Here is an 18216-nt window from a genome sequence, read left to right on the forward strand (position 1 = left end):
ACAAGGATAGTGTCCGACCCTGCAAAATCAGTTCCACATACACCGTAGAGAGAATAATATTTCCACAAATCTAATTTGCTGACTGGTTTTGGCAACACAACCTTATACCATGGCCCGGTGATTATTCGAACCGTTTCCTTTAACTAGCCCTGCACATAACGCGAGGCAGTTTTTTGACACGTCTTGTCAAAGCAGAGATCGTGTTCCCCTAATTACGGGATTCTCATCAATACGGTCGTGGGTAACCCAACCGTGTCTAGGACTCCTATATTATAGGCAAGTCCCAAACGGCTACGGAGAGGACGCTTGATATTCAACCTCTTTATAAAGGGATAAGGCTTTTACTTTTTTCCCTCTCATGCTCAATCGAATCCTTCCCCCGCCTTGAGTTCTAACACCCAAAGCCCAGGTCAGGTGCTCCGAACCTTCAATCATGTCCTGATATAGCCTTCAAGGCCGGTGGATGCCCTCCTCTGTTACGGAAGAAGACATCAAGAAGTTGAGGGAGGCCAGATACCTGACCACCGAGGTTTCGCATCGGCTGCCTGCCTGAGGGCAGGTCGTCCCTACTCCTGAACCCAACGAAGACGTCGTGTTCATCTCCCACTTCCTCCGAGGTCTAGGCCTCACTCTGGATCCCTTCGTTAGGGGGTTGATGTTTTATTACGGGCTAGATTTCCATGATCTGGCCCCAGACTCCTTTCTCCATATCTCGGCATTTATTGTCGTATGTGAGGCCTTCCTCCGCATTACCCCTTACTTCGGCCTGTGGCTCAAGACCTTTGATGTGAAGCCGAAGATGATCGAGCGGCAGCATGTAGCGTGCAGAGGCGCATTAATAAGCAAGATCGCTGGAGCTCCATGGCCAAAGGGTTCCATTCCAGAGGTGTCCGGATTATGGCAACGGGAGTGGTTTTACATCACAGCTCCCAGAAGCGCCAAGTGGGCGACTGCCCCTGCTTTCCGCTCAGGCCCTCCACCACAACTGATGTCATGGATTAGCAGAGGGCTGAGCTGGGGTCCGGCCAAGGACGTGCCTGTACTGCAGAGCCGCATTCGAGATCTCTTCGAAGGAGATTTTAGTTTGATTATGGTAATGCAAGTCATGCTGGTTCGATGAATCCAGCCATGCAAACGTTGGCCCCTCCGCATGTGGGAGTTCAACCCAGAAGGACCGCGTGCTATTCCGAATTTCCTCGGCCTGACGCATGAGGAGATGTATAAATCATTCTTCGGACCCCAGATAGAGTGTCCGGACACTACCGAGGAGTAGGCCTGAGCAGCAACCGCACCGCCGACCAAGTAAGTTATCCTCTAGCCGAACACACCGTCTTTCATTTATCATGACGTCATTCTAAGAAATTGCTCTTTGACTAGGACTGGACAACAAAGGCGAAGATGATCTGGTGTTCGGCCCCCCTTCCGGAAGGCTTGGAGAATCCGGTGCTGGAAAAGATGCTCGAGCTAGCACCTTGCCTGGAGCCCTCACAGGAAGATAAAGGGGGGAATAAAGGGGGCGAAAGCGGGCCTCCATCGCTACCCATTCCGACCGAGGGAACAGGCGCCTCCGTGAGGGAGGATAACCCAGGGGAGGAATCTGGTATTCTCTCACCCCGAGGAAGGAAGAGGACTACCCCTGAAGATCCGGAAACCACGGTTTTCAAATGGGAGAAGAAGTCTCCACCAGAGGGTCCTGCCTTGGAGGGTGCTCTTGCCGCACAAAGTCCGCGCGGGGATCTGCCCTCTAACGAGCTGTAAGTAATCAAAAAGTACTTTAATAGTGAAGATATACTAGTTCACTTTTGAGGAAAATAACCAAAGCATTTATCTTGCAGTTCGGATCTTAGCCCTTCTCAGCAGAGCTCGTCTTCGGGGGATCTTCTTCCGGAGATGATGGAGAGCGAAATGCCTCCCCCGGGCTCCCCCGCTCAAGAAGCGGGCGACCTTGAAGTGTCGTCACGGAGGGCCTCTCCGGATCCGGTGAGGCCAGAAGATAATCCTATAGTCACCCAAAGTCCTCAGCATCCGGCTCTTGAAGAGAGCAAACAAAAGAGTCCGGCACCGTCTGGTATGCGGTCGGACGTACTGAGGGAGCTGTTGGGGCGAGCGGCCATCTCAGAAGAACACCATACGTTAATGGGTATGGTGATGGAAAGAATTTCGTCCGCCAAAAGCGGATTGCATGAAGCCTTTATGAGTCTACTGACAGGCTTTGAGGTACGTGATACTTTTGATAGTACCGCACATTTTTAGGTGTGCCCTGTGTAGATAGTAGCCCCTGAGACTCTAGTTGTCGTCGAGAACGGCGGCAAACAGAGGATCATAGTCCCAGGTAGTAACCAAACCGCCTTTATGTGCAGGTGGTGGAAGCTCCGATGGCTAGCCGGACTAATGAGTTTGCCGAACTGAAGCGGCAACTGGATGCGGCAGATGCGGACATCGAGCTTGTTAACAAGCGGCTTGACGAGGCACAGGGTAAGTAATGCTTTCTGGTGAATGTCACATAGTAAGAGTAGCATGATGCCAGTATCTTTAATATGTTGTGACTGCAGATGGATCTGCCACCATGGAGACCCTTCGGGCGGAACTTGCCCGAGCCAAAGAACAAGCAAGGAGTAGTAATGCAGCTGCTTTGAAGGCAGCCGAAGAGTTGAGGGCCGAGAAGGCCGCGCATTGCGAGAGCAAAGAGAAAATGGCCAGGATGGCTATGAAGTTAAAAGACACTGCCGACCGTTGCCAGTTCCTTGAAGAAGAAAACCGTGTGAAGGCAACGGACCTTGAAAATGCCACGATGATGACCAACGACACCCGCTCTGCTATGAGAGCGAAGAAGGAGGAGCTGTGTGAAGCCGGGGATATTGCGGCTGGGAAGCCCTTCATGCTGCGGAGGAAGTTCGGAGATCCACGGTATGCCCCTCTGGATCGGTTGTGGAGTTCGGCAGACGCATATATGGACTTGGCAGCGAGTGCTGTCGATGCAGCCAAATACTTCCAAGATCAACCAGATCGTGAAGTGGACAAGCTGTTCTGGTCGCAATTTAGCATTCCAGAGCGTCCGCTTCCATTGACTGATCAGCTAGCCGAATGGACCGAACTCAATAGGTTGTCCGGACTCGCCATGAGGTCTGTCGTGGATCAGCTGTGGCCGGAAAAGCCGAAGCCGAACAACTATTTCTTGGTGCGGTGTCGCGCATGAATGCGATGAAGAGGTAGGCGTGCATAGAAGGCTCGCGGATGACCCTTGCCCGTGTTAAATCATACTAGGCGGAGATGGATGCTACCACTGTTGCGGCGCAGGGTTCGGCCATAGGTCGAGTGGCTGCCGAGCACTATTTCGAAGAGGTTCTCGAGGGTGCTCGTTTGATAGAGGCCTAGTGCTCTAAGAATATTATGTTTGAGTGACATGTATTCCCATTGTAAACACAATGTTTTTATGAAATTTATTAAGGCTGTGTTTATACTTTTGCCTAAAAGTAATTATGATGCCTCCTGTGCGGCCGTTTATGTATACTTGTGTATAACCTGAAAGATTGCAGTTGTCGGCTTCAGCCCCCACGCATATAATGTGTAGGTGTTCGTAGAAGACGCATGTTCACACTTAACCCAACGTCTTGGCCCTATTAAGGAGGTGATAGCGCAGCAAACGAGGCAACCAGACTATAATGCTTTAACACTTTCACTTAGCCATAGGAGTTTGACGGTGGGGCTACTATATAGCCCTTGGTGGCTCCGCACTCTCCCGAATTCGGGGCGCGTACATGCCTGGCCAGGAAACGGCCCTTCGTTAAGGCGGATGAATTCTAAGATTCCGATAGGTCATCGAGTGGTTGACCAGTCTCACGCTATATCATGACAGTCAGTTTTCGGCTTTCTCTACTGAGGTGCTCATCCGGATGACCCGGGGCACAATCGCAGTAGTTCTCCTAGTGCTACCTTAGCCGATAGAGCGGAATGTAAGGTACCAAAACATAGGATCCGGACAAACCCAACATTTGACCAAAGACATGATTCGGAGCTGATGCATATAAGGCCAAACTCGCGACGCCGAACACTCCCTAAGGTATTCGGTCTTTATGATATAAACCGGGCCTAAACAGTGCCCTTTGTAAGAAGCCCCTGGTGTCCAGGTACGTGTGTTATTGTGACGTGGCCACATGCCAAGACGCCAGCATCCTTCTCAATTGTACTGAGAATTCGAGGGATGTGTATCAACAAGAGACAGTAAAAAAGGTTGACGCAGAGTCTTAATCTAAAAAGAATCCTTGGGACGGGTCCCTGCTGCATGTCTGCGCCTGTGTCTCCATTGTGCCGTATCCTGGATGAGTGTAGCACGGTGGTCATCTGTAAAAGAGAGGAACTTAGGTGAAAAGTTGTCATGCAAAAAGGTAGGTTTTGAAGAAACCATGTAAATTTCAAGATGAGTAAAAATTGCCACTTGTCTGCGCGCGTTGAGCCCCTTGTGTTTGTGATAGGGGTGTGGCCATCAAACTTGTACAAATTTCATATAGCTGCGCCGGACTCGTCTAACCGTGTCCGTGGTCTTGACGACCTATCGAATACTTTAGTTGGTGAGGCCGTTTTAGTGTGCGGCTGCCGAGGCAGCCACACCCTCCTCGGTGCACAGGGATCGCTCAATATTTCCATTTACTGTAATGATGCCACGCGGACCGGGCATCTTAAGCGTGAAGGAAGCGTAATGCGGTATTGCATCAAAGCGAGCGAAAGCTTCGCGTCCAAGTAGTGCTTGATAGCCACTTTGGAACAGAGCAATGTGGAAGGTTAAATTTTCGCTATGGAAGTTACCGGGGAAGCCGAATATAACTTCTAGTAGCAGGGAGCCCGTGCAATGAGCCCCTGGGCCTGGCGTTACTCCTTTAACGGTAGTATTGCTGAGGCAAATTTTCGTTGGGTCTATCCTCATTTTGCAGATTGTGTCCTAATATATCAGGTTTAGACTGCTGCCACCGTCCATCAGGACTCGTGTGAAGTGGTATCCGTCAATTATTGGGTCTAATACCACGGCAGCCCATCCTACACGCCGGATACTTGCTGAGTAATCCAGATGGTCAAAAGTGATCGGTTGAGACGACCAGTGGCAGGACTCCGCGGTGATAGGCCCTTGGGCATGTTTATCTGGGAGTGCCGCTTTGTTTCTCCCCTTGATCACGTGTAACACATTTACTGTTTTGACTTCTGGTGGAAATTTCTTTTGTTCCCCAGTGTCTTGCCTAAGAGGCTCATCCTCGTCTTCGCTTGGTGTATCCTCCCCCTTGTGTACGGCGTTGAGCTTGCCGGACTGCTTGAAGACCCAACATTCTCTGTGGGTATGATTAGTGGGTTTACCAAGGGTGCTATGGATCTGACATATTTGGTCCAGAATTTTGTCGAGGCTGGACAGTTCATCTCTGGCGCCTTTAGAGGGCAGCTTTTGCTGACCTGGGCGAGAGCTTCTGAATCCGGCGTTTACCGCCGTGCTCTTCGGGTTGTCTTCTTTATTCCGGCGCTTATTATTTTTGCTGCGTCGTGATTTCCCGTTTTCATCTCTAACTTCGGATGTACTTGGGTCGCTGGTGCTGCATCTGGCTAGCCAGCTGTCCTCACTCGCGCAAAAGCAGGTCATGAGGCTTGTTAATGCTGCCATTGTTCTCGGCTTTTCTTGGCCGAGATGTCTGGCAAGCCATTCATCGCGGACGGTATGCTTAAAAGCTGCCAAGGCTTCAGCGTCCGGACAATCAACTATTTGGTTCTTTTTAGTAAGAAACCTGTTCCAAAGCTTTCGGGATGACTCATCGGGCTGTTGAGTTATATGACTCAAATCGTCCACATCCGGAGGTCGGACATAAGTCCCTTGAAAATTTGCCCGAAAAGCATCTTTGAGCTCTTCCCAGCTTCCAATGGAGGTTTCGGGGAGGCTTTTAAGCCAGTGCCGAGCTGGCCCTTTGAGCTTGAGGGGTAGGTACCTGATGGCGTGGAGATCATCTCCTCGAGCCATATGGATATGGAGGATATAGTCCTCAATCCAGACCCCAGGGTCTGTTGTTTTGTCGTATGCCTCTATGTTTATGGGTTTGAATCCCTCTGGAAATTCATGGTCCAGCACCTCATCGGTGAAACATAGGGGGTGTGCGGCACCCCTGTATCTGGGTGTACCGCGTTGTTCAGATGTTTGTTGTGTTGCATCGTATGCTGGATCACACTTGCGTGGTCCATAGATGGATCTGGTTGCGCCGTCCTTTTGATGTGAGCCCTCGCGTGGATCGCATATTGGCTTATGTGTGGCGTTGTTTGTCGCTCTATGTTGTCTGTGAGGACGTCTATCCGGCCAGGTGGCCGTTTTGATTTTTGGTTGCGGAGGATCTAAGGCTTCCTCATCGAATTCAGGTAGCAACTTCCGCTTCGGGTAGCTCTTGGTGGGGCGATTACCGCCGTACTTCGCTGCTGTGTTCAGTACTTTGCTCCATCTGATTCCGAGTGTGTCTTGTGCAGCCTTGAGTCTTTGCTTCTGCTTTTTTAGACTCCTTGCGGTGGCAACGAGCCTTTGACGGGCATTCTGTTGCTCCGGGTGTCTGTCCGGTGTGAGGTCGTCCGGACTATTATCTTTGACAGAGTCAGGTTGTTCGGTTTGATTCTCCGTGTTGTCGTGGTCCGGCGATGGTTCACCCTGTTCTAACACTGGGTCTATATGATCGTTGTTTCTATCAAGGCGGGATTTGGAGTGGCGCTTACGCCACCGCTTTGACTGCTTCTCAAGGGGACAACCCTTCATTGCGTCCTTCCATTCCTCGTCATCGTTTTCTTTTGGTGTGTTCACCATGTATACGTCATGTGATGAAGTGGGTGTCCAGTGCCATGTGGGCAGTGGTTCCTCTTCGTCTCCTGCATCGTCGCCCATACCATTGATGTCTTCGGAGTCGAGGTCGAGCATGTCGGTTAAGTCATCGACAATGGCTACTAAGTGGGTGGTGGGTGGGCAGTGAATTTCTTCATCATCCGCATCCCAATCCTGCCGGACATAGTTCAGCCAGGATCCTCCTGACAAGGAAAGAGACCTTAATGAGTTCAGTATATCGCCGAAGGGCGAGTGCTGAAAGATATCTGCGGAGGTAAACTCCATGATCAGCGCCCAATCAGATTCGATAGGAACGGGCGCAGGCGGTTCGGAATCCGTGGCCGGAGAAAGATCCGACAGTTTAACAATACGGCTCTCGTGCAAGGTAAGGTCGATGTTCGGCTCGATCGCCGCTGAGGGTAAGGCCTCCATGGCGGGGTCCATCCACCCGTCCATGGATGGCGCAACTGGCTCCGAATTGAGGGTCGGAGCGGCTGCCGGTGCGATCTCCTGAACACTGTCTGATGGTAGAGCTAAATCGTACTCATCGTGACCGCGTGACGCACAAGGCAGAGGCTCGAATCCATCAAGTCTCCATGGACATCGGCCGTGTAGTTTAAGCTTCCAAACCTGACCTTATGGCCAGGGGCGTAGCTTTCAATCTGCTCCAGATGGCCAAGCAAGTTGGCCTGCAGTGCAAAGCCGCCGAACACAAAGATCTGTCCGGGGAGGAAAGTCTCACCCTAGACTGCATCTCTATCGATGATAGTAGGAGCCATCAAGCCTAACGGCAACGACACAGAGGAACTCTCAATGAAAGCACCAATGTCGGTGTCAAAACCGGCGGATCTCGGGTAGGGGGTCCTGAACTGTGCGTCTAAGGCGGATGGTAACAGGAGGCAGGGAACACGATGTTTTACCCAGGTTCGGGCCCTCTTGATGGAGGTAAAACCCTACGTCCCGCTTGATTATAATTGATAATATGGGTAGTACAAGAGTAGATCTACCACGAGATCAGAGAGGCTAAACCCTAGAAGCTAGCCTATGGTATGATTTTATGTTGTCCTATGGACTAAAACCCTCTGGTTTATATAGACACCGGAGAGGGCTAGGGTTACACAAGGTCGGTTACAAAGGAAGGAGATATACATATCCGTATTGCCTAGCTTGCCTTCCACGCCAAGTAGAGTCCCATCTGGACACGAGACGAAGTCTTCAATCTTGTATCTTCATAGTCTAACAGTCCGGCCAAAGGATATAGTCCGGCTGTCCGGAGACCCCCTAATCCAGGACTCCCTCAGCCCCCCTTCTTCTTCTTCTTCCTTGACCTTCTCCCTAGATGGGAGAAGGGTTTCCCCTCTGGTCGATGGCCTCCATGGCGACGGAGGTGGGGCGAGAGCCCCTTTGAGATTGGATCTGTCTCTCTGTCTCTCTTTGTTTCTGCGTTCCAGATTCAGCCCTTTCACTGTTTCTTATATTCCCGGATATCCGTAACTCTGATTGGGCTGAAATTTTAACACGATTTCTATATGGATATTGGTTTTCTTGCATCGGAAGAAGGGCACCAACTGCCTTACGGGGTGGCCACGAGGGCCCAGGGCGCACCTGACCCCCTGGGGCACGCCCCCTGCCTCATGGCCCCCTCGGGCATTGTCTCGCGCTGATTCTTCTCCCAAGAAATCACATATATTCCACAAAAATCTCCGTAAGTTTTTGTCCCATTTGGACTCCGTTTGATATGGGTTTTCTGCGAAACAAAAAACATGCAACAAACAGGAACTGGCACTGGGCACTGGATCAATATGTTAGTCCCAAAATAGTATAAAAAGTTGCCAAAAGTATATGAAAGTTGTATAATATTGGCATGGAACAATCAAAAATTATAGATACGACGGAGACGTATCAGGTAGCAGCATTAACATACTTTATTATGAGACCTTCCGTCGCATGGGACTGACGGATAAGAATCTTAAACCGTCAAATACCGTCTTTCATAGGGTGGTGCCTGGTAAGTCAGCATATCCAGTGGGAAAGATATCTTTGGAGGTTGCCTTTGGAGATGAGCATGATTCCAGATCTGAAACTCTGACCGTCGAGGTGGTTAAGATCAAAAGCCCTTACCATGCTCCGTTTGGGCGGCCGGCTTATGCCAAATTCATGGCAATGCCCTGTTATGTCTATATGCAACTTAAGATGCCGGGTTACAAGGGCACCATTACGGTGCATGGGAGTCACAAGGTGGCCTTGGAATGTGAAGAAGGCGACGCTGCCTATGCTTAATCAGTTTGTGCAACAGAGGAGCTAAAATTTTATAAGGATAATGTTGACCCGACAGACATGACATCCTTAAAGAAGTCGACCATGAAGCATGATCCTTTGTTAAAGTTTAAATCGGCGGACGACACTAAATTTATTGATTTTGTTCCTGGCGACTCATCTAAGCAGTTCAGCATCAGCGTTAACCTGGATCTGAAATAGGAAAGCGCGCTCATCCAGTTCATCTGTGAGAACCGGGACATCTTTGCATGGAAGCCTTCAGACATGCCAGGTGTACCAAGGGAACTCGCTGAGCACACTCTTAATATTGATCCGAAGTTTAAACCGGTCAAGCAATTTCTCCGTTGTTTTAACGAGGAGAGGCGGAAGGCCATTGGTGAAGAAGTGGCCCGGCTCTTAGCGACCGGGTTTATTGTTGAAGTTTTTCATCCTGAATGGTTGGCTAACCCGGTGCTGGTGCTTAAGAAGAACGACACTTGCCGGATGTGTGTGGATTACACGGACTTAAACAAGGCTTGTCCGGCTGATCCATTTGCTCTCCCTCGTATTGATCAAATCATTGATGCTATGGCGCGTTGTGAGCGTTTGAGTTTTTTGGATGCTTATTCTAGCTATCATCAGATCAAGATGGCAGTTAAGGACCAAGAGAAGGAAACTTTTTTATTACTCCATTTGGAGCCTTCTGCTATGTGTCTATGCCTTTTGGGCTCAAGAGTGCCCAGGCGACTTACCAGCGGTGTGTGCAAAACTGCCTTCACAATCAGATTGGGCGTAATGCTCATGCTTACGTGGATGACATTGTGGTGAAGTCAAGGAAGAAGGAAACCTTGATTGAGGATTTGAAGGAAACATTTGATAATCTCCGGGTCTACAAGATGACGCTTAACCCGGCCAAGTGTGTTTTTGGTGTACCAGCGGGCGAGCTTTTAGGTTTTCTGGTTTCTAACAGAGGCATTGAAGCTAACCTAGAGAAGATCAAGGCCATTGCTTCTTTGGCTAAGCCGGCGTGTGTTAATGATGTTCAGCGTCTGGTGGGTCGTATCGCGGCCCTAAGCCGGTTCATAAGCCGGTTGGGTGAAAAAGCTATTCCCCTTTTATCAGATGATGAAGAAGACAGATCATTTTTTTTGGAGTGATGCTGCTGATCAAGCATTTGAGGATCTGAAGAAACAGTTGGCTGAGCTACCCGTTGATAAGGAGCCTCTCTTGTTATATGTGGCTGCTAATAGCCGGGCCGTCAGTGTAGCCATTGTGGTGGAGAGGAAAGAGGCAGGCAAGGAATATCTGGTTCAATGACCAGTTTATTACATTAGTGAGGTGCTTATTGAGTCCAAGAAGAGATATCCGCACTGGCGGAAGCTTGTGTATGGGGTCTTTATGGCAAGCCGGAAGCTTAAGCAATATTTTCTGGGTCACCCCATTACTATGGTCAGCTCTGCTCCTCTAGGAGACATCATCCAAAACAGAGAAGCCACGGGCCGGGTTGCCAAGTGTGCCATTGAGCTTAGACCTCATGGTTTGAAGTATGTACCTCGTACGGCCATCAAGTCTCAAGCACTTGTGGATTTTATCAATGATTGGACAGAATTACAGATGCCTGAGGAAAAGCCAAATAACACATATTGGACCATTTACTTTGATGGATCCAAACAGTTGGAAGGCTCGGGGGCTGGAGTTGTCTTGACTTCCCCACAAGGTGACAAGTTTTCTTATGTTCTTCGATTAATGTTTCCTTGTACTAACAATGCAGCAGAGTATGAGGCCTTGCTCCATGGTCTTCGGATGGCTAAAGAGATGAATTTAAGCCGGATGAGGTGCTTCGGCGATTCAGATCTGGTAGCCCAACAGGTCTCTGGCACCTGGGATTCTAAGGATCCGCTCATGGCGGCTTATTGTCAAGAGGTTAATGCTATTGTGGGTAATTTCAAAGGTTATCAAGTTAAACATATTGATTGCAGGAGGAACGAGGCGGCTGATAGTTTAAGCCGGCTAGGGTCTCAGCGTAATCCTGTGCCACATAACACGTTCCTGGATATTTTGCTCAACCCTTCTGTCAAATTGCCTACAAGGTGGATCTTGCTATTCCTGACCCAGAAGCGCAATTGGTGGCGGCTCTTCATGCTATCCCTGATTGGACGGTTTCATACTTGGCTTACATGACCCGAGGTGAGTTGCCAGAGGATGAGACCTTGGCCAAACAGATAACCCGACGATACAAGTCAATGTCAATTGTCAATGGGGAGTTGCACCATCGCAGTGTCAGAGGGGCATTTCAGCACTGTGTCTCTCCTGAAGAAGGTTGTGAGATTCTACGGGAAATTCATGAAGGAGATTGTGGTTATCATGCCGGTTCTAAATCTCTCGTCACCAAGGCTTTTCGTCATGGTTTTTATTGGTTGACGTCTCATGCTTTTTCTTCACGATTTGGTCAGCAGATGTGATGGTTGTCAGAAATTTTCACGACGAGCTCATGTTTCGGCTCAAGAGTTGAGGATGATTCCAATTACTTGGCCATTTGCAACTTGGGGGCTTGATATCGTTGGGCCTTTCAAGAGGTCCAAGGATAAGAAGACCCACCTTTTGGTGGCGGTCGATAAGTTTACTAAGTGGGTCGAAGCAGAACCGGTTAGTAAGTGTGATGCAGCAACGATGGTTCAATTCATGAAGAAGGTGATCTTCCGTTTTGGTTTTCCACACAGCATTATCACAGATAATGGTACTAATCTATACCTACTATTAAAGGGAATAGGTATTCTTGGTTTGGTTCAGTCCAACTATTAAAGGGAATATATTTTTTGGTTTGGTTCAGTCCTTTTCATTTCGATGGGCCTTTTATGGGCTTCATAGAGTCCGCAAAAAGTAATTAGTTCAAAATAAATTAACATTGTGGGGATTTATCTGGATCTTCGATGCAACAACGTATGTGTCATTCACATTTACTAAATTTCAACTCGCTCTAAATATATGAGTGACAGTCCTCATGTTTAAGCAAATGAGCTAATTAAAGAAAGGATTGTGGACTTAAATAAAATATTTAAACGGATGTGGCTAATTAAAAAGGATTATGGGTAAACTGGTGGAATAATTAAAAGAAACATTGTGGTCTTAATAAATAGAATTTTCAAATAGATGAGGCTAATTAAAGGAAGGACTTGAGGTAAAAAGGTAGGATAGTTAAAAGGAAGGATCTGTATGCTTCAATGTGTTGGGAATATTAACTTAGAAAAGGAAGGATTTGATTCCCGACTAAAACGGGTGAAGACGTCACAGTAACTAAAGGAAGGATTATACTTAGATGGAATCAGTGGGAGATTATGCCCAACAATGAAAATATGAACATGGCTAAATTGCATCATATTTTTGATGTTCATTTTGTAGAAGGAGCGTTGCAACATTTTTTTCATAATGAATCCGGTGTTGTGGGACATTATACTTGCACAAAACATCCATTTTTCCCGTTGCAACGCACAGGCATATGTGCTAGTCTCTCTAAAGGCGCTATGGAAGAATTTTTTTCAACAAGAGCATATCCGACTTGACATTTCCTTTGTGGCTCACCCTCAGTCAAATGGTCAGGAAGAACGAGCAAATCAAGAGATTCTGTGAGGTATCAAGCCCTGGCTTATGGTTCCTTTGCAAAGAACTCTGGGTTGTTGGGTAGAGGAGTTACCCTTAGTATTATGGAGTATCAATACAACCCCCAATAGATCAACGGGTTACACACCATTATTCATGGTTTATGGAGAAGAGGCGGTTCTCGCTAGTGACATCCATCACGATTCACCCCGGATGACGGCTTATGTTGAGGCTGACAATGAAAAGGCGTGTTAAGATGCACTTGACCTATTGGATGAGGAGCATGATCTCGCGGCGGCTCGTTCGGCGATTTATCGGCAAGACCTATATCGTTATCATAGCCGCCGGGTCAAAACCAGAACCTTTCAAGAAGGCGACTTAGTGCTCCGGCTCATCCAAGATCAGACAGATATGCATAAATTATCCCCACCTTGAGAAGGGCCTTTTGTGGTCAGCAAGAATTTACATAATGGGTCATATTACCTTATCGACGTTCAAGACTACAAGGACTCATGCACATCGGAGGAGGAGACCCGTCGGCCATGGAACATTGCTCATCTTCGGCCCTACTATACCTGAGCCACCGGCTCTCATGATGTACACAGTCTGGTGATGTATATATTATAAGCAGTGTAATAAAGTCGGCATCCTTGATAATTCAGGGCCTCTGTCGTTTCACTTCCTCGAAGCTGAGTCTTTATCATCATCTTACATATTCATTTAAGAGGCTCCTCGCCCAAACTTCGGGGATCAAAGAGAGTTGGATGCATAGCACAGCTCAAACATAGGTCCCTGACGAGCACGATTTGTAAGCATGTCACTTGGGGCCTTCCTGTTCAAATATACACTACAAAAAATACACTTCCGTGATGATACATGTTTGTCACAGTAGGTCATGTTTTCTATCATGCATGTACATCCATGACAAACTTATGACAGAATCAAGATAGTCATACATGTGTTGTTGTAGAAGTGTTCCATGACATTACCAAAATTATCATCACGGAAGCGTCCACTTCCATGACGATAAATCACGCGTCACAGAAGTGCTTTCGTCAAGGGTGACTGACACGTGGCATCCACCGTAACGGAATGCCGTTAAGCTATCAGGTCCGGTTTTGGATCCGATAACCCATTAACATCCCCAACCAATGGGGATTTTCCACGTGTAAAATCATCATTGACTGGAGGAAACACGTGTGGGCTCACCGTTGGGACAGATGTCATCCACTCATTGGACCCAAAGTGCCTATGATACGTCGACATGTGGCATGGCCCAATAGAGGCCCATTCCTTTGAAAAGGCCGGCCCGTTTGACTTGGTCAAAAGGTGATGGGCAGGCCCACGGCAAGCCTGTTAACGGCATGTTTGCATATAACCCATTTACAGCCTGCTAACCCAGGGCCCGTTTACGGCCTATCCGAATTAGGCCATGTAGCGTCATTTGGGCCGTCCAATATAATTCCAGCCCGTTTTAACTTTCGGCCCATGTATGGCCCATGACGTCTTTTGGCCCATATGAGGCCCTTAGTAACCCTCGGCCCATTAACGACCCGTGGTAAAACTGGCCCGTAATGAACAGTGTATCACTTTATACCCATTAATGGCCCACTATTCCGTTGGGCCGTTTCCAGCCCATGTTATCTTTCAGCCTTCTCAGGGCCCATTTATTCTTGGGCTCATTTCCAGCATTCGTTTACTTTCGGCCCGTTACTGTCATTTTCTGCTTGTGGGCCAAATACAGCCCGTGGTTACAGTCGGCCCATTTGTGGCCCGTTAATACGTTGGGCTGTTTTCATAGCGTCATCAAATATGACCTATTAACGACGGCCCGTTATGGTCGGCTCATGAATGGACGATTTCAAATCTAGCCCATTTACGACCATAATGTGGTCTGTTATTGGCCCATGTTTGGCCAACCGATCATACAGCCCGTAGAAGGCCCATTGATGATACGACCCATAGAAGGCCCATTGTGTCTATGCCCCGTAGAAGGCCCATTGTTTCTACGACCCTTAGAAGGCCCATTGTTTCTACGGCCCGTAGGAGGCCCATGTTAACTACAGTAAATATGTAGCCCATTGTTAATGTGGCCTAGTTTTGAAAAATAGGTTATTGCGGCCACTAGCAAACCGCGGAAAAAGAACTGCATTGACTATAAGAAAACAAATAAACAAGACAACGGAAATAAATAATCAAGCAACTTATGCTAGGCTATCATGGCTATTACACATATTACATCCACTGGGCATCAAAGTTCGCCACAAGTGCAAATATAGGGAACAAAGCAGCATATAAACACCGCAGCAAAACAAGTCCAGAACTGAAACCACTTCAGAGGATCTCAAGAAACAATATCCTGGGTACCCATAATGCTGGCAAGATGCTTAGCAAGCTTGTTAACATTCTCTTATTTGGCGCTTAAATCCTCCAGCACTTGCTGTTGCACCAGAAAGTATGCATGTGAATTCTGCAGGGACTTCTTCAGTCCTTCGGCTTCCTGTCGCATAACATCTGATCGATGTCTTTCAACTTGAAGTTGAGACTCAAGAAGCCGAACTGATTCAGGCAGTGAGTTCGAAGAGCTGGTGCCAGCAGTAGTAGCCAGTAACTTGAACACTACATCAAGACAGGACTTTGGGGTTGTCTCAGTGTCTTCAATATAGTTTTTATCAGCTTTCTTGGAGAACAACAGGGATGTCTCACTATCTTGAACCTGATCTGCATTACTTCCTTTACCATTGCATAATGGGGTACTCTTCTTCAATATTTTATCCGCGTTCCAAAGGAGAAACAAACAAACACATCACAGGTTTACAATGTAGTATATGAAACTCATTTTGGTAAACCCGTTCAGTAGTAAGGTGGACAGGATAATAGCATGAAGCAAACATATATCTATGTAGTATGGTCACTGTATGGTCTATATCATTCTAGTTTATGTTGCCAAATCAAGATAGATACAGTTCGAATCATATCTATTTAAGACAAAGCAGCATAGACATAATATAAGTGTGGGAAACTACATAACAATAACAACACTTGTAATGTGCATGGCATGAGAACATAACTGTTTATTCAATTGAAACTGAAATCAACATAGAGCAAGTTATAATAGCAAACACGTTAAAGAAACAGGTTTAAATCATACATGTTGCGCCATTGGAGTTTCAGTTGCATCCTTCTAATTTGAAATTAGTTGGTATGAGTAAATACAGTGATGCAAGAGCAAAGTATTATGAACCATAGCTACAGAACTTGACCTGAGAACAATTCTTCTTCTGCTTTAAGCGTTGACTTGGGGTTCGGAGTGGTGGTCCTCGTGCTTTGGGCACTGCAGTTGCCTTACTAACTGCTCGTGTTTGGGTGCTCTGTGGTGGAGACGGTGTTATGTCAACGGGAACTGGGTTACTATCTAGTGGGATTGGGGTTAGAAGGGGTGTAGTTGGTTCTCTGTCCAACTGGGTAAGGGTACAATCTGCGTGAGTCTGGGTTATGTATGGTGGGGCTGGTTCTTGGGAAAGTACAACCGTGGTTCTATCTCCATCGACAGGTAGCATGATCTTTTCTGAAGACCGTGTTTTTACTCCCACAGATACTGCCATCACCCCCTCCAATTGAAATGGCTGATAAACAAGAAAAGTAATTGAATGTACATACATTGTAAGATAGACATATGCAATGGATAGTAGGGAAGAAAATGGGGCATGGAATAATTCACATTTATGTTGTCTAACCAAGCAGAATAGCAGGACATAATTTCAAATATATGATAGCTAATTAAACAGGATAGCATGACACAATTTCACATGTATGATGGCTAACTAAACAGGATAGAATGACATACTTCAAAATATGATGACTATGTAAACATGATGACATGATATAACTATATGATGTGTCTATTAAAGTGGTTGGCATGCCATAAATCACAAACATGCCGTCGATGGAAACATGATGGCATGATAATTCACGGATAGAATGACATAATTCAAAATATGATGACTATGTGAACAGGATGAGATGATATAACTATATTATGTCTTTAGAAAATGGGTTGGCATGCCATAATTCAGATACATGATGTCTATGTAAAAATCATGGCATGATATAATTCAAATATATGATTTTTATACTAAGGAAGTGAGCAGAGGGCAATCGCATATATGATGTGTCAACTAAGGAAATGGCATTCAATATTGTGTATAAGATGTAAAAACTAAGGATTACAATACAACATATGCATGATATGAGTAATATAACCCTGCCAAGTTTGAGCATACACCTCAGGGGGATAATAGGACTGGTCATCTGCCTCTGAATCCTCCTCTGAAGAGCTATCTGTAACCAGCAACATATCTGCTTCACTAGGTAGCATTGTCTGCTCCGAAGACCTTGTTTTCACTCCAGGTTTCTCCATCACCAATTCAAATGGCTGATGCACAGGAAGAGTAGTTGAATATACAAATATTGTCAACAAAAACAATGAGAAATACAAAAAAGGACGACATGATATATTTCACATATATGACGTTTGGCTAAACAACATGGCATTGCATAATTCACATATAAAATGCCTTGCAACAAGATAGCATTTCATAATTCACATATATAATGTTTTGCAAAAAGATGGCATTGCATAATTCACATATATGGTAATTAGACACTAAACAGGTGGCATTCACACAAATCATGTCTAAACTAAGCAAATGACATAGCAATGCAAGATACCATACACACGATATGAGCAACATAACCCTGCCAAGTTAGAGCATGCACCTCAGGGGGGAATAGGACTGGTCCTCTGTCTCTGAATCCTCCTCTGAGGAGCTATCTCTAACAAGCAAGACATGTGCTTCGTCGGATAGCATTGTCTGCTCTGAAGACCTTGTTTCCACTCCAGATTTTTCCATGACCGTGCCGACTGGCTGATGCACATGAAGAGTAATTGAATGTACTAAAATTGTTGACAAATTTAACACGTAATAAAAAAATGATGTCATGATATATTTCACATAAAAGACGACTGGCTAACCAGGGTGGCATTGCAAAATTCACATATATGATGCCTGGCTAAACAAGATGGCATTGCATGATTCACATATACGATAAAGAAACTAAACAGATGGCATTGACACAAAGCATGTCTAAACTAAGCAGATGACATCTTTGATGTATATATTAAGCAATGCAAGGCACCATATGCATGATATTACCAACATCAGCATGCCAAGTTAGAGCGAAGACCTCATGGGGTGAATATGAGTGGTCTTCTGCTTCTAAATCCCCCTCGGAACAGTTATCTTCCTCTTGATTACCATCCGAAATGGGTGGAGGGGGGCTGCCTTTGCGCCCACCATGGAGCGACATCTGCATGAAATTTTATTGCCATGCAAGGCTCATATCTTTTGCTCTACATGTTCAGTTCCATTGTGTACAATAACTGGCATGCATAGGAATAAAACATAGTGAGATTATGTAAGGAGTGCATGCACAAATCCAGAGTGAAGGTAGCAAACTGTGGATAGACCCAA

The sequence above is a fragment of the Triticum aestivum genome, chromosome 5A, assembly GCF_018294505.1.
Source record: "Triticum aestivum cultivar Chinese Spring chromosome 5A, IWGSC CS RefSeq v2.1, whole genome shotgun sequence".
Taxonomy (NCBI): domain Eukaryota; kingdom Viridiplantae; phylum Streptophyta; class Magnoliopsida; order Poales; family Poaceae; genus Triticum; species Triticum aestivum.